We start from the raw sequence: 18272 nt of genomic DNA, 5'->3' as shown, positions 1-18272 counted from the left end.
CCTGCTCCCTACTGAGCTCTGTATTTCACAGAAGCAAGCACAGCACAGCTTACACTTGCAAAGAGCTTAGACTACACTATGGACCAAGACACTAGATTCTGCCATTAGCCAGCCAAGTACTTTTGAGAAAGTAACCTCCCTCTGCCTAGCGATGGTAACGACCACTTATACAGCAAGTAGTTATGAGACAGTCAAAAGCCCCCATGCAAGAAGAAAGGGTACCGTATTACCCCCTCCTAAGCCTAGCTGTTATCTCATCCCTGTTTCCACTCCACTAACACACTAAGAGAAGACCTAATGCTTTATCAGTCCGCCACTGCATCACTCAGGCCTAGAAGGCAGCTGTTGCTATGGCCAAATACACTCAAGACCCACAGCAATGGGCAACGGCAGAGAGAACTGAAGACAAGCTCATCCTATAAAACCAAACCAGAGCATGAAAGAGTGTGGGAAGTGACCGCCTATATAACATCTCTCTAAATGGCCCACCTTTTGCCTCCCCACAAGAAACAGATAACAAAAAGCTGCCACCCATGGAGTCAGAAAATGCATCATTCCTTGTTCTCGGATGAATTCAGGCTGCTAACAGCACCAGTGCTTTTAGAAATCCAAAGGTGCGGAGTCTCGCTCGAGCTTGAGAGGAGCCTGTCGGGGAGTGAAGCCATGGCCCTTCTCCTTCTTTGAAAGTGGAAACGGGTTGAGCTTGAGCTGGGTGTAATTAAGAGGCAGGGGAAAGGGAACACACAGAAAGACGCAGGCACAGAAACATTCGTTCACACAGGAGCCGGCCTCTCCATCCTATGGCAGAGAGGACAGATTGTAATGGACGTGATGTGCTACAATCATTAAACATCTCTCCAGCTTATTTGCGTGCAGTGTCTCAATAATGTGTTATGAGGTGTGTTTGTAATTGCTGCTGCTGATAGTGGTCCTTCAAAGGGAAATGGAGTGTGTCTAAATGCAGACACAGCTACTTAGCGCACCAGGACAAGATGAGATGCTCCTCACAAGGTCCAAATGGGATACTCAGGGCTTCTTCCACCCATGGCTTGGGAGAGAGAGAGAGAGAAAAAAAAAAAAAAGAATAATCTATCTCAATTTTCTCAGCTCCAGAAACAATATTTATAAAATAGAAGGTGATTTCAGAGCTCATTTATTTTCCTGGTTCACAGTCCCCACTTTCTACTGACATCATTTTCTAACCAATTTTACTTCCAACAATCGCAGGAACAGCCTCAATTCTATTTGAAATCGTTAAAAGCAAAGCCATTCTTTTCCTTGTCTTTGGGCCCCATCTTTCAAAGAAAACCAGTTTAATTTCTGCACTGCCCTTTTCCAGAAGCAATATTCCAGGGAGCTAAGCAGCCACAACAGTCCCTTCCATTTCCCTCCCTTACCCTTACACTCTTGTATTTCTATAAAGGCAGACACATGCAGACTCCTCCCGGCCTCTGTTACTAGGCACCCTATCCAATTCAAGGGTAAACAAGCCCAAATGTGTCCCACTTATAGACAGCAAGTAATTGTGAGAAAATGTCCTGCAAACAATAGGCATCCTGGAAATGAAACAGCCCATGGATTTTTAAAGTCACAGAAAGACAGGCAAACCCATCTTTCCTCTCTGGCAGGCAGAACCCAAAGTACCACAGGAAAAATAGCAAGCACAAAGACCAGAGAATACATCCTGGCACCACATGCAAGGGGGCTGTGCTTTATCGGGGTTGGGGTGGCAGGTACTAGGTTCCCCTGCCCCTCGCCGTGTCCTTCCCCCTGACCTCCCAGCAGAATGGCCACAAGGAAGACAAGCCAAGGCTGGCACCACATGTTGGCTCTTACGGGAGTCTTGCTAACCCTAGGATAATTGCCACATTTTCTCTTAGTTCTCAGAAAAACCACCTGTTCTAAAATTTGGGGGCGTTTGTGTCAAACTGACTGCCTCTACCCGCCCACCCCCATCCCCCACTCCCCAACCCCTCTGAGCAGAAGAGACTAACTGTGCAAAAGACTTTTTAAATCAACTCTCCTGTATTACATCATATAAAAAGAATTCCAAGTGGTCAGATTTACAAAGGTATGACTCACCCAGACTCCAGTGTGTTAAGGCAAAAGGTGGCAACTAAAGACTTGGTCTTATCTCCCTCACATATGCCATTTCTATGTTGGAGTCAGACAAAGTGTCCCTCCACCCTGTGACATTCCAGCCGAGGTAGTGGTCTAAAGGATTGGGAAGCCCAGTCTCAAACGCAGGCTCGGGTGGTCTGCTTCCACTCTGAGGTACCAGGGGGACCATGTAGGATGGGAACAGAGGATGCTTTCCTATGTGTACCCTGCGTGCAGAACACAGGCCTATGGAAATCAAGGGCCAAGCTCTACGGGTTCTGCATTAGCAAAGCCCTGAAACACCAGGACAGCGGCTTCCCAGGATGACTACCCTTTGTGCCAGGGCAGGGGGCACCACTCACATTCACAGCTTACATTTGTATCCCACAATGCCCTAGGCAGTGATGGACATCCAGTAACTACTTGCCACACATTTGTGAAATCCACCATAATCCTTACTAACAGCAAGCGAGGGCAACAAGGACTAAGTGCTTCTTTTCCAGGCTGCTTTGAAAGTGGACGGCTTTCCTACAAGGCCCCATGTGGCTTTTTACTTCTGACTTCAAACTGCAGTCAATCAAACCAAAAAAATAAACTATAACAAACTACTTCAAACGGCACAGGAGCTCAGCCTTGAACCAATCCCTATGGGATTTCTGGCTTCATCAGCCACTGACAGTGTAAAGTGCATTGTATGGGCCTTTGAAAATGAAGGGAGCGGGTGCAAGTAAATAGGTACTTTCCTGAAACTCTTCTTTTCCTTCCCTGACAAGTGTCCTTATCTGGTGTTTGCCATTTTCCCCTGTGCACAATGAATCTCAGTTTGATCTTCCCCAGTTACACATCTGTTTGTGTGTGTGTGTGTGTGTGTGTGTGTGTGTGTGTGTGTGTGTGTGTGTGTACACCCATGTCTGAGAAGTGTAGGTGTGTACATGCCATGGTGCATGTGCAGAGGTCAGAGGACAACCTCACATATCAGTTCTTGTTGTTTGAGTTTCGCCTTCCATGAGACAGTGTGTCTTTTTCCTCACCACTGTATATGACAGGCTGGCCTATGAGCTTCCAAGGCTTCTCCTATTTCCACCTCCCATCTCACCACAGGAATGCTGGGACTACAGATGTGTGCTACTGTACCCACCCTACATATGTTCTGGGGATCTAAACTCCAGATCTTGTATGACACATGCTTTAAGCCACCAAGCCACCTCTCTGACCTCAATTTTACCATTTGAATTTAGATTTTTAAATAAGCCGTGAGGTACCCTGTGGCCACCAGGAAAGCCCTTCAGAAAAGAGTGACTTGTGTCATGGCTGCCTTCTCCCCTCTGCATTGGTTTTGGTTTTTGGTTTTTTGTTTTGTTTTGTTTTGTTTTGTTTTCCTCTTCATATTCCTCCTTCCTCCACAGAGGGCCTTCTGTTGTTTGGGTTCTGGTATCCCAGTCCAATCGCCACTGGATAAAATAGAGTCTTCTCATGCCTTCTTGCTCCTGCCTAGGCATCAAAAGCCTTCCAAATTGTTCTTCCCAGAAAGCAATGGACCAGCTTCAAGATCCAAGAGGGGGGAGGGAGGGGGAAGGAGAAAGAGGGAAATTGATTGGCTTGGAAGTTTCTGAAAATTCTCTTTTGAAATTTCAGAGATCAATGAGACGAGTCTGGCAATGGTAGCTTCGAGGTGTCGATAAGGACAACTGGAATTGTGTATGTGAGCTCCATGTTCCCTCAGGCTGCTCCACTGGGAAGGTACGTAAGGATGGCGAGACTGCAGGAAACCCGTGTTCTATAGGGCTGGATGGAGAAGAATGCTGTGGGATCGGGAGGGAAGCCTAGAGAAAAGCAGCAGGTAACACACAATGGGAAGAGAGGCCAGGATGGACGGTTCCTGGGAGAAAGGCAGCTTGAATTGGCGTGACCATAAGAGAGAACACCCTGTCTAGGCTGGGAGGAAAAACTGGAAAGCCAATAGGCAGGCTAACTCTTCTCCAGCCGGGAGTTAGGGTAACTAAATTCTTTTTGGTGGCCAAGGGAACAGGCAACCTGCCCCAAAGGTCCAGTAGGTAGGACCACAATGCCATATCTACTGTCTGTGGGTCTCACCTCAGGGCAACCAACAGCTGGTCTTAAGCTTGAGCATATGGACAAAGAGAAAAATCTCAGAGAGGGCACCCGAAGCCAGAGAGAAGAACGCTCCAAACACTCAAAAGGGGAAGCCATTGATGAAACAGAGCTTCCAGAGGAGGCAGAGGGCAACTCAAACAAAAATAATAACAGCACTTAACGATATTCAATTGCAGCACAAGAAAGTCTTTCTGAGGCTAAAAATCATAATTTTCAAACTCAAAAGCTCAGCAGATGAGTTGCTGAAAAGGATGGTTGCTGTAGAGACCTAAATTAGTGGCTCCAAAGATCAAGAAAAAAAAAGTCAAAAGAGCAAAAATACAAAGAAACAAAAATTGGGGGCAAAAAGAAATTGGGAGAATAGACCCCAGAGACCCAACTTGCAGGTAACAGTAACCTCAGGGAGAGGAAGAGAGATGGAAAAAAGGAATCAATGAGAATTAAACAAATAAAAGTAGACATTTTCTCTAGGGCAGAGAAAGGCCTGAGCCTGCAAATGGCACTGGCCTCTGTACAGAAGCTACAGGAAAGGAAGTGTGCATCAAGGTATGCATCCAGCATCTAAAGATGAGAGGAAATCTTCACACACACCCTACAGAGCAAACAGAAACTAAGCAGTGTAATTACACGCGGAGCTTCCCTGCCATCTGCAAGGCTTGGATTTGGGAGACAATGAAAAAATACCCACCAACTGCCAGACACCGAAGCCAGATGTCATCTACCTGCCCAATTTGTAGACAGTTACAGAAATACAAGAAGGGTTCAGAGGATATAAGGCTTAGGCAACTGAAAACCCTGTCTCCTGCAAAAAGAATTTCAGCAGAAATCTCAGGGTGGGTGAGATGAAAGTCTGCAACATCAGTGTGCTGTGCCTTCCATTTTGAACAGTTGAGTCTAGACAGGCAGGAAGTGGAAGTCAGAAATATAAATGATTAATGGGGAGTACTTGGGTGGGGGGGGAGGAAGCTTTCTGGAAATGAAGACTTGACATTTAGTTCTAGAAGTTTGAAATGGTCTCAACAATGGAATGAGTCAAAGACTTCGAAGGAAGGAGCAGTGATCAGTCTTTCACAAGTATCTTTAGGATGATAAAGTCCTTACAGGAACCTTCTAAAGGAGTAAAACAACTATGGCTAGAATTATGGACAGCACCGTTAAAAGACTTACTAGAGAATCCTGTGTGTGAGACAAATAACATTTAAATACCCGAAGAACACAGAACATGGTACATTTACCAACAAACTGAGTATCACTGGAAAGAACAAAAGGCAAATTACCACGGACAACTGTGCATGCTAACAGGTAGATCCCAGCATCTCAAATCAAAAAAGTTCTTGTTTATATAGTAGATTTGGTCAAAATGGAGGCTCTTCTCCTTTAGTTGTTTATGGACCAGCGATCCTTCAGTCGTGCGGCCCCACCATTCCTAGACTATTACTATTTGCACTCATCTTGCAGAAAGACAAGAATATGCTCTTTACATGAGCAGTTGTCTCAGGACATGGATTTGAGCTTATCTTTCTCACCCCATTCCACTGGACAGAGGACTTAGTTAGATGCAATGGAAAATGACACACACACACATCCTGTTGCCCAAGGAGAGGCTAGAAAGTGTTGAGCAATAAACATCCAAGGACATACTCAACCTCTCTGGTAGATACTTGAATACAAAATTGCAACTGGGCCCCCTTGATGCCCTTCAGACAGGCAAAATGAAAAATCTAATATTTATACCAAAGAAATGCTAAAGAAAGAGTTCTCTCTTAATTCTCCAAGGGGCATATAAATTGTTTAGTGTTTTATAAATCAATCTTTAAGGTCCATCCATTAATAAAAAAAAAAAGCACAAACTTTTTTCAACTCAGCATTTCCAGCTCACAAAATGCATCCCAGAGAAGCAAAGTCCCGAGGATGTAAACACAAATGTGTGGAGGTGTGTATTGCAGTTCTGTCTGTAGTGACAAGAGATGAGAGCATGGATGTCCATGACATGGAAATGATTGGATAATGTAAGTCCACAGAATATTACACTAAGACTAAGGGACTGGCTGAATGAAGACGCCTATCATATGCAGTTAAGCAAAGGGAAAGATGTGAAGAAACACATATAATCGTATGATTTCATACTCTCTCTTATAATTATTATCAAAGCAAATTTGTGAATACACATATATGTGCATTTGTGTATACACATATATACATGTACACACACACGTACACATATATATTACACAGAGATAGAGTAAAAGCATGGAGTTGGTATGTCTAAATTGTTATGTTGCTTGCCCAAAAGGAAAAGTGAGAGAAAGGGCAATGTATGAAATTAAGGGCCAGGTAGATAAAAAAGCTACAATGAGGAAAATGAGATGGACAGTACCGTATGTATGGAACTTATTCACACTCTAGTTCTAAGAACTTCATCAGTATATATCTTATTTTAAAACTAGAGCCCTTCAACAGATAAACTTTTAAATCTCACTTTTGATCTTGGTACTTCATGAGTATCCTTCCATCTCCCCTCCATCAGGCGCTTTCCTGGTCCAGCCTTAGGACAGTGCCTTGGAGAGAAGCACAGAGGATCAGTAGCATATCCCATTAAGGGCAGGGATTCTACCAGCCTTTGAGACAGCTGGACAGCTGGTGTATGTAAGGAAGACATTTTCTGGTGCCCAAAGACATCAGCCAGAATGGTTCCACAAATACTCAGGTCCTATGAACCCCAATGCTCAGTATATCCCTCCCAGAATAACACAGCCCAGGGTGGCATCTGGCTACGGGCTCTGCCAAAGTTTCCCCAGGAAAGACACAAGACAGTCAACGTGACTCCCAGTGTGTCTGTCTAAAAGCAGCTGAGTGAATTAAAGATGAAAACAAACAGCCCAGAAAAACCAGAGTCAACTTTTGCTGAGAGTGTGGAGACATTCATAGTGGCTCCTTTAGGTCAAAGGTCAAGAGCAAGGCACTGCCAAATTCAGCTTCACAGAGACGTCCCTTTAGCCTCAGTTGGCATATTGAGTTGTTCAAATCCATAAATCCAAGCATCTTACTAAACAAAGTCCTCAGTAAGGAGTGCGTAATGTTTCCAAATGGGGAAATCTGTTTATTGTCAACATACTCTCCTTCCAGAGCAAAAATGAGCAATGGCTTGGTTTTCCCACCCCTCCACAGTTTGGCCCACTCTTAGTTTCCACCTGAGCTCTGGATACGTATGCCGAGTCTCACAGCCTCTAAAGGACCTGCCTCACCCTTCTGTGCCCACACCACCACCTCCTCTCAACTCCTGAAGAACTGACTTTCTATCCTACAGCAAGATGCCGTACTTGAGGTTCTGTGCTAACGATGTTGATCACGTCCTTTCAGGTGCATCACAAATTGTGTGGGTGGGTGTGGTAAGGTGGCAGGGACCGCTCACCTGCATTTCCTCTCACACTGCTGTGCCCACCAGCTCTGCTCAGCTACCTAACCCCAGCATAGGACAATATTCTGAAGCCTCCTAGCTTCCTAGGAAGTGGCATTCCTGAGCCCAGAGCAAAGAAGCCAAAAACTACCCCATCTTTTATCGTTTGCCACAGCCTGTATTTACAGAAAAAGAAAGAAAGAAAGAACCCAGAAGGTGAGGAAAATTGGCATGGACTTGAGAACTAAAGAATGACAGCTAGCAAAGGTTTCTCAAGCTTTTTCTGCAGACACAGCACCTAGGAATCTTATTACCAGGCAAATTCTGAGTCAGTGGGTCTAGAGTGGCCAGTGATTCTGCATTGCCAACTCACTCACAGGGAACCCACATCCCTGGCCCCATGACCTGGATGTTGAGATGCAAAGGTCTTACTTAGAGGTTAGCAGCAAACATCTAAAAACCCAGACAGAAAGAGAAAAAATAAATAAATAAAGTCCAGCTTTATGGGATGTATATTCTCTGTTGCAACTATCTGCCACTGCCACTGGAGAACAAAAGCAACTATGAACAAATTTGTAAAGGAAACTTTGTTGACAATAAAATTGGAATTTCATATCATTTTCATCATGAAATGTTTTTCCCTTTGGCATCTTTTCCAACTTCAACTATCTTGATGCAGAGAACAGACAATAACAGTAGGGGAACTAGGACAAGACTGGTTGAAAGGCTGACCCCCCAAGAGAGCATAGAGCCCAGGACAGGCCTCCATGCTGACTAGATGGAACCTAACATGTGGCCTGCTCACTCAGCCTATTTCCTCTCCTGAATTTGGTTTTTCTTCTCCCCCATAACCTTGGGCTGGTGTTATGAAATAGCAGACACTTTGGGGACAAGTGGATCCCAGAAAATGCTTCTTCAAAAGTCACTCACATGATTCTAAAAGCCTGCTCTAAATCCTCCCTCTCCTAATAAGAGAGTCTGTGGAATAGCAGGCTCCCACTTTAGTGAAGCGGCTTGAAGGACGAGATTAAACTTCAACCAGAGTTTCCGAAGCTCACAGAAAAGTGGTGTGATCAGGGGAGAAAGTCAACCTTGCAGAACAACTCTGAGTGAATTCAAAAGCAACTGTCACCGATTTTTATCCCCATGAAACCCTGAGAAGATGCACCACATTTCCCTGGCCTCACATGCCACTTTTACTTAAAAGAGAGAAAATATTTCTAGCCATCTCACGGCCCATCCTGATGTTCCCCCAGGGCACAGGTCTGTCTTCCCAGTATCACAGAAATTGCATGCCACGGCCAAGAGGGAGACAGAGTCCTAGGTACAAACGTGGCCAAGAGCCAGCAGAGAGCTGCTTCTCCACATTCTACTCCTACCTCGGAAGTTTTCCTGGACAATGAAGGTCAGACCCTAGCTTGGGTACCTGTTACCCCTACCTCCCAAACTACTAAGGCTTTACACACAGAGGTGATTCCAGAGCAACGTTGGACAGGTGAATTTTCACTCTCTCCCCATGTTGGCTAGGGACACAACTGGGGAGCTCTTTCGGAAAAAAAAAATCACCCATTTTTCTCATTCACCAGTTGCCCAAAGCTACCACATCCTGGTCTCTGGCTTCATATAATCGGTCCTAGTGTGGTCATTAATGAGATCTGTTACCTTGGGTGAGTTATTGGGCTTTTAGTAACCTCAAGGCCTATATTCATAAAATAAAGATAGCGAACACATTACCTGGCTTAGATGCTGTTTTGTCTGGAAAATAGAAGGCAAGCAATTATTATGAATGAATGCTCGAGGGTCCACAGCTGACTCCCCGCCTACCGACCTCATAGTGTGGATGTAAAGAATGAATGACTTAACAGAGATAACACTTCTAAAAGCAGTCATGCACCTTCTCCCGGATAGTATATTTCTACATGGACTCCTGGTGGACAATAGATGTCCCAATGAGTTCTCCTTTACCTATAGTAGTTCATGCAGGACACCTGAAAGTCACTTGTACTATTTATAAAGGGAACGTTGGAGCCTTTGTAGATCCAATCTCCCCCTCAACAGATCTTAAAGTGTACCCAAGGGCTCCTCCAGACCACCCTGCCTATAATACAAAAAACTACTTAGAGCAACAAAGAACTGCCATCTCACATACCTGGGAGTGTTGGCTTTGTTTTTTAACAATTAGACTTTATTATACAACCCAGTTATCTTACGCAAGAGGGGAAAAGGTTAATGGGAAATAAGAGTAAACCTTTCAGCGTCTGTTCCACGGGATGGGTCCCTAGGTGTCTCTGGCCTGCATGCTGGTCCGGACTGGAGGCTGGTCCTTTCCCTGATCCACGTGAGCTCCTGCTCCGTCCAAACCTGCAGCCTTCTTTCGCCCTCTCTGCCGGCATCTGTCTCGCTCACCCAAGGGCAGTCTCTTCCTGGGAGCCCTCCTCCCATCAATGTTTGATTAGAAACACAATCGTCTGGCTGGAGTCTCTGGTCCATTTCATGAATTCCAGACCCAGGATGGTTCTTCCCAGTCTTCAGTAATGTCCATCTCAGTGGGCTGTCAGTGGTGTTTCCCAGCAGCGGAGCCTGAGGCAAGACCTACCTAGATTGCCTTCACCAGGGATATTGTCTACAATCCTTCCACATGGGAGCACATAGTCTACCGGCTTATAGGAAGATGTCCTATTTGGTGAGGATGAGTAAGGAAATATAGAAAAGCCCAGATGACCACTGCATCTTCCTTGAGTACCAAATAACAAGTACACACACACACACACACACACACACACACACACACACACACACACACACACACGGCAGCCAGGCCAGGCATAGTGGTACATACCTGTGATCCCAGCACTCAGGGACACAAGACAGCCAAATCATTTCATTGGCAATTAACCCTAGCACGATTTCACACACACACACACACACACACACACACACACACACACACACACACACAAATCCTATAATGCTCTGTTCACAAACACTCTGCACCCATGGTAACCCCTGAATCTGGCTCCAAAGTGGCACTGCCTTCTTCCCTAAGATGACCTGCTGCAGCCCATCAAGGGAAGGACCCTGACATGTGACAACACATGACAGCATTCAGATCCCTATTGAACTCGAAAGGCAACACACACACACACACACACATACACACACACTTATTTAACGGAGGCTCAGCAAACAAAATATGCTCCATGTGATGGGGAGCTGGGGTTTCGGGGCACAGATAGGAGAAAGGAAATGACACACTATAAAAAGAAATAAGTATAAAAAGGAGGAGAAAATCTCATAAACACAGCTCATTTATAGTTAATAGCAGGTATTTGTTTTGAGTGCTAATAATCTAATTAGAAGTCCAACCACTGCGTCTTCTATTGTCAGCTGATCTATAATTACTGCTCCATGCTGAGTATTTTCCCCGCACACGATAGCTTTCAACTTCTCAGCACAAACAACCAAATAATTGGTGTTATTATGCTAGATATAGGACCAGTCCTCTCCGAGGGGTGATGCTGCAGAGTTTTTTAAGCCATCAACTGCAGTCTTTGTATCTTGAGCATCTGTTGACTAATTCCTCTCCGTTCCCTCTGTAGTCGATCCTGAGTCGTTTTGGAAGCACCTTAACATGCTCAGCAACGTGAGAGTTTGGAGACTCGCTATTTGAAAGGTTAAGCCCGAAAGCAGAAACACTCTTGGTGTCCTGAAATGGAACAGTATGAAAGCCCAACATATTTCTCTCGGAAAATGTTGTAAAGTTTTTGCCTCCGATATTGCTCTAAAACAAATCATCCTAGAAGAGATAGCTTTTGATATAAAACTATCTTGCTCAAACGTATATGATGTGATGAAGATGCGTAGAATTCTGGGATACAGGAGAAGTGCAGGCTTGAGGCTGGCCACGGCTTCTAAGTTCTCACTTTCAGGAGAGAAGAACTGGTATGACTGGGGGGGGGGGGGAGGGAAGTCTGGGGTAAGGGTGGTAAAGCAGAGGGAAAGTGACACAGAAAGAGGAGAGGAGCTCTGGAGACAGAGGTGGCTGCTTTGGCACTTCTGTTCTCTCCTTGCTTGTAAAAGCCTGACTTTGAGTAGGTCATTAATAGATACCCACAGTACTCATTATGTAGCCTTGAACTCACAGCAATCCTCCTGCCTCAGCTTCCCAAGTGCTAAGATTACAGGCATGTACTACCATGGATAACTCTGGGTATTCTTCTAGAAAGAAAAAAGTAACAATGCCTCCTGAGTTGGAATGGATGAAAAATCCGGAGAGCCTCCAGCGGTGCCCATGGCATTGGTATTGCTTCCCTTCCTTTTATCTCAAGAGCAGAAAAGAGATGCCCATCTTCTTTACGACATATTGTTTGGTGTAAGTGCACTTCCTGGAATTAATCCCTTACCCTTTACTTATAAAAAATAGGTGTGTTTCAGACTAATTATGCTATAAGACACCAGCCAAAGTCCTACTCACAGCTCTCAGTGTCCCGGATGCCCTCTGCCACCCCTAGTCTCCCCTAGGAACCCTTTATTCCTCTGATCCACCAGCAAATAGGTGAGCACTCAGCACTCACTTCAACTGACTAGAAACCTCTACCACACCAGTTGTTAAACGTCTCTCAGTCTACAAAAGGGAGCCAGAATTGGGAAACTGCAAAGTCAAACCAACACCTTTCTCCAAAGACTGCCTTACTCAGTGATCAGGAAACAGAGGCTATAAAAAGAACAGAGACTACTGCTAGGCTCTGCCCCCTAAATGAGATGTCAAGGCCCAAAGTCACACTCCAGCCACACTCCATTCGGATTTTTTTTTTTTTTCCTTTTGAACCTTCTACAGAAGCAGAGCAAACAAAAGGGAAGGAATATGTAGTGAGTGATTTTTCCAGAAGGTAGATATGCCTGTGAAACTACCACTTAGATGACAAGCCTGAGTGTCCCCAGGTCCCCCCCTCCCCTGGCCCCTGCTGAAAAGAAAATGCTTGTAGCTACTAAGCTTAACCAAGGTCAACCTTGACACTGACTTCCAACATGGGAGACTAGCCTCAGCATTCCTAAGTAAATAGAATCCCAGTGGTTTGTGGGTCAAATGTGACCTGTCATCTGGCTTGGCATATCCTACACATAGGATGGATTTTTTTTCTACAGTCATCAATATCTGAAAATATTACCAACAGAAGAAACTGTCTCGCCAGATGTGAAAAATATATGAAATTCAAATTGCGGGTTCCACAAATAACACACCCACTCATTTACATACTGGACTTCTACTGCAACCACAGAGTCCAACAACTGCATGTAACCTGGGGGGGCGGGGAGGTTAGCCGACTACAATTCGAATATGCGACAGGCTGAACATCAAAACCACACACACTTGTGCTGGGTTTATTAGAGCAAGTTAGAGATTGCACGATCATAGGTATGCACACGTGTTCAACGCTAGTCGACCATGACAAGCAGCCTTCCAAAACATATGCTCAATTTTAAGAGGAAACGTAACAGAAACAATAATCTCAGTTTGAAGTGAGGCGGGGGGGGGGGGGGGGGGGGAGGAGAGACCTGCAGTGCTGACGCGACCAGGAATTGAACAAACAGCTACCAAGCCACCGGGGCCTCTGAGGAGAGGGAGAAAGTTCAAGGCTTGTCTGCTCACACTCCGTGTACATTCTTAACAAACACGGCATCCTTAGATGTTGCCATGCTGAAGAGAAAGGCATGAGGGTGAGCCGGCCGTGTTTCAGTTTGGGACTCTGGAGAAGAGAACCCACTGTGCTTGTCAGTCAGGACTATAGCAGAAGCGCCACCCCCAGCCTTTCCGTAGTTTACCTGAAGTGTAGACAGAATGCCCAACAAGACCCAAGTGCCCTGCCTTTGTGCCTTGCTGAGTTTAGGGATATTCGTTACTCGTATCTGCAAGCCAGTCTGGAATGAACTGGAGACCAGCAGAGCATCGGCCAGGCGGAGCAAAGCAGTCATCAGGCCACCTTCCAGAATAACCTGTGTGCTCCATTTTGTATAACTAGACACAAGCCGGGCTCCTCTGCAACCGAGAAGCAGGAGCTAAGGGGATGCTAGAGGCTCTCCATCCACTTCCCCAGGGTCATCCATCTGCACCTGTCTTGCCTTGCAAACAAGGTTGCGTTCAGTTCTTTGAAGCTGCATTCTTTTTCCTCTTTGAAGGGAATTGCTTCTGATTGTTTAAGGACCATGTTCATCAGGAAAGGGGGCAAGTCAAGGGTGGACAGGCTGACTTAATTCTACAACCCTGCGAGTTGGGGTAGCCTTACAGAGAGCAGTGGAGACTCTCCTGTGGTCGTACTGTGCAGGCTGAGAAGGGAGGTGGCTCGAGGAACACGGGGTCCCCAAATGAGGTCAGCATGGCTATCTAAGGATGGGACTAGAGGATACTGTGAAGGGCAGCCTTTCTCCACGTCTGCCGCTCTGGCATCCTCCCACGTCACAGGGTTAGGGTGGCCTCTAGGCCCTTCATGGTCCATCTCCCAAACAAACTCTGCATTCCCTTTAGTTCCTGTGCCAGGTCTCTTCTGTAGGTAGAAAAGCAATGCTGATAAGGAATATGCATGTAACTCACACACGGAGACGGGTATACGTACATTTCACCTTCCCCTGAAAAGTAGTCTAGCCAGCAGTTGCACGTGTCCGTAACAGAAGTAGCACATGCTTTGTGGTCCAAAAGAGCAAGTCCTAGATAGACAAGCTTGCCCAAGCCCCCTCCTGTGTAACCTCAGAGTTCGAATACCTCAGAAAACAAGCACAGGAGTAACTTCGATCTCACAGGGGCACAGTAAAGGATCAAATGAAGCGTCCCTGCAGATAAATGCTTTGTAAACTGTAAAACATCACAGGAGGGGGGGGGGGGCAAAGAAGCTACCTCTTAACTGCCTTTCCCTGATTCCGTATTTAATTAGTCAGGTCTTTCAGTCCGTTTCTCTTCTGAAGTCAACCACCTGCCCACCATAAGGACATTAGTCAATCCAGCATCCAGCTGGCAGTCATCAACTGGCCATCTATTAATAGCCAATTATCTGAGAGGCTTAATTAATCCTTGCATCACATGGTCTGCTCTTCCTGAGATGCTGGGAAACAACGGACCTCCAATACAGGCACCTGTGAATATATCAATGGCCATCAAGGAATTTGGCAGCCATTATTGCCCGCATGTCGTAGCTGCAAGTGATGCCCACATAAATATTGATTGGACCAGTCTCTCTATGGCTGGGGAGCCGAGAGAGAGATCAGGAATGGATAGGATGGTATCAGAGGAATAAGAGACGCTCCCTAAATCTTCAGCCTTGACAACCAAGGGAGGAAAAAAAAATTAATTTCAACGTCTCCATTGAGGACAGAATCTATCTGTGGAGTGAGGTGGTAAAAATGGGACGGTCCCATCTGCTGTACAGACATTTCTCACTCTCCCATGACATTGAATAAGATCCAGACTAGGTGTGAACAGCAGGATCTTCAGCAAAGCGAGCTGTGGAGATCGCTGCTCTCTGCAATGGGCCTTCAAGCCCACTGGCAGGAACATGCACGCGTGTTCTGTTTGTCTGCATTTCCTTGAAAGATCCCTGAAGTGCTTACAGTTAAGAAGACAGAAGACGCGAGGAGAATTTAATTATTTTTTTTTTAAGTGGCAAATCGTGTCTCCAGGAAATGGTATGCAGAAAGGGCTTTGAACTTGAAATCAGCATTGTCCAGGAGGCTGGGGAATCAGACTTCTCTTATTTCCAGAGATAAGGGCTCCTGCTGACAGAAGGCTGAATGGCTCAGAGTGGCCCAAAGCAGAACTCCCTTCCATCAGAAAGAACTCCTTCTGTGTCCAGAACAGTCCTGTGGCTCCAAGAACCAGAGTGGCAAGCTGTCCCTGACCTTGGAGCCTGTGGGGAAGTAGCGGGCTCTTGCAGAGTCCAGGGCTCAGGGCCAGACTACCACTGTTTCTCCAGAATTCTCAGCAGGGCTTCTCACCCTGCACCCGGAGGGGCCCCCCACCTTACAAAGGACTAGCATTTTGGGGGCGGGTGCAGAAGAAAAGCAGAAGAATACAATGAAGCGTGGAGAAAGGAGGGCACCCCAGGTGGTGCTGTGAGGCAGTGACATTTCTCACACCACAGTCACCGTCTCCTCTCTGCCCCCCAGCAGCTTCCTAGCAACTCATTAGGTCCTGTGATAGCAGTGGCTGCTGCCAGATGCAAAGCCTGCTGCCCCAGAAGGTCATTTCAGGCCACTTATTCTGTAATACCAAAGTCCTAGAGCCAGCAAATTTCAGGAGCTTCTCCAGAACTCCCAGAGCACCCGCGTGTGCATACATCTGTGTGAGTGAGCAAGTGTGTGTGTGTGTGTGTGTGTGTGAGAGAGAGAGAGAGAGAGAGAGAGAGAGAGAGAGAGAGAGAGAGAGAGAACATGCATATTCTTTATCCCAAGAGGCTCTTTCTTAATCAGCTCTACATCTAAGGATTCAGAGACTGACTTATTTTTTTGGTTAGTCTAGCATTTCTGGTAAAATAATTAAAAGATAAGTATTAGGAGCTAGGGAGTACATAACTTACTGCACAAGCATCCTTATAAAAAGCCAGGCACTGCAGCATGCCCTTGTAATCTCAACGCTGGGGAGGTAGAAACAGGAAGCTCCCTAGGGGCTTGCTGGCTAGCTAGTCTAGCTGGACCCGATTTCCAAAAGAAAGATGGGGAGCAACTAAGGAAGGCACACTGATGTCCACCTTTGGCTTACACACACACACACACACACACACACACACACACACACCTCTGCACATACATGCATATACACGCACACATGCAATTATTTCTAGCCATGAGGTCTCCCTTCAGAAATACTCACAACTAACCTGAAATAGCTCTTTCTGAAGGTGGGGTGATAGGGTGTCATCCATGCTATAACGTGCTGTTCCCAGTTCACAGCTGACAGAGCCGGGAAAAGAAAAAGCTGAGTTAGTCCCAGCACTGCCAAAGGCAGAAAAAGGCACCCTGACTGCTGTGTGTCTAAGTAAAACCGTACCTGATAGTGACACAGTGGGGGCTCTAAGGAAGGCGGGAATTTATCACCTGGCTCTCATGAGTACCTGGGGGCCACAGAGTAGGCAAACTCACCACCTAGCTCAGGGCAGCTCCAGCCATGGAAAGAGCTAGCTGCCAGCTGCAGAGGGCACAGGGCACATCAAACTCACTTCCCGAAACAGATGGCCGGGCTATCATTCTGGGTCTCTGGAGTAGGTGTGCAGAAGCCATGGCAGGGTTGATGTTCCCCACCTAAGAGCCGAGCAGAGAAACTGCCCCCTGCTTTTCTAATTCAGATTATTTTCCAAAAAACACATCGGGGACTTTGTGACACTTTGCATGGATGACAAAACTGCAAACATTCACAATCAAACAAAGGAGTACAAAACACGTCTCTACAAATCTGGTTCCTGGGTGCCTGCGGAAGGGTAAAGATTCTTTGAAATTTGGGGTGGCGAGGTGTAGCAGAGAAAGAAGAGTGTGTAGAAATCCTAGGCTTTAGGCGTCCGTCGGCCCACAGTGGGGCTTATTCTGTGCCTGCTTGGCTGAGGAACCGAAGTGAGCAACTGAGTGTTTTAGAGGGACAGGCATTTGCCTTCAGCCCGCTCCGCCCCCTGTGAGCGCCCTGACTTGAGCAGTGTAATTCTGTGTTTCCAGGGAAGGGAGGATGAGAACGGACTGTAGATCTTTGTTTTTTCTACCTGCTAGGTAGGCCCTATTGGGAAACAAAGGGTATGGAGGGCGCCATTCCCCAGACTAAGTCAGAGATGTCCCTAAGGCATGGACTCCTGGGGCCCAGCAACAGGGCTTTCTGCCTGGGGTAAAGAGAGCCAGAAAAGCAAAAGGGAATCAGAACATGGACAAAGCCTTGGTCCCAAGGACCATACAACTGGGCTTTTCAAAAGTCTCCGGGCCATGGATCAATTCAGAGAAAGCTCAAAAAGAGCCAGGGCAAGTTTCCCACAGAGGTGAGGAAATGAGACCTCAGGAGTTAAGCTTTTTTAAATACATAAAAATACATTTTTTTTTTTTAATTTAAAAGCTTGCTCTAGAAAGTAAAGACAAGCTATTTCCTCCTATTCCAACCTCACAAAAGCTGCAGGGCCAGGCAGTGTCTCTGGGCTGCCTGTTTATAGCACCCTAACACCCTGCTCCCAGGATAGCCTCCCAAGGGAAGTTGGTCCACACCTTGCATGGGCACCTGCACAGCAAATGAGAGGGCAGACCTGCATGTGATAACAGGCTGCCTCAGGCGATGCCAGGGCCATGATCCTCTGAACAGAACCCAATATGCACATACCAAGTGTCCCTAGATTAATAGTGCCCTTCTGCAAAAGTCATAACTTTTTTAATTGGAGAAATTAACTAATAAATGGGAAATAAAACAACAGTGCTATATAGTTAAGGTGCTGGTGGTATGCAAATACAACAAAAAGACAAGTATGTTCTAATAGCGTTTTCTGTAGCTCTAGCACATTCCAAGACATTTCCGTATGCTGGAGGCACTTTACTCAAAGCCTTTACGTTCCTAATGCTTTCCTCAAAAAGTCCCCTCCGGCCTGAAACTCTTGCTTTTACTAAGCATTTGGACTAAATTTAGTTCCTTGGAAATAAGAGACAAAAAAAA

At 46.0% G+C, this 18272-nt stretch overlaps 1 protein-coding gene across 3 annotated transcripts in view; it reads right to left on the bottom strand.

The window, feature by feature from the left end:
* The window catches only part of Galnt14 (polypeptide N-acetylgalactosaminyltransferase 14), a 311256-nt gene that overhangs the window by 205813 nt on the left and 87171 nt on the right, over nucleotides 1–18272 (bottom strand). The gene's annotated exons all lie outside the window — the stretch shown is intronic.

This window comes from Acomys russatus, chromosome 1, assembly GCF_903995435.1.
Source record: "Acomys russatus chromosome 1, mAcoRus1.1, whole genome shotgun sequence".
Lineage (NCBI taxonomy): Eukaryota > Metazoa > Chordata > Mammalia > Rodentia > Muridae > Acomys > Acomys russatus.
This window is presented reverse-complemented; position numbering and strand designations above follow the sequence as displayed.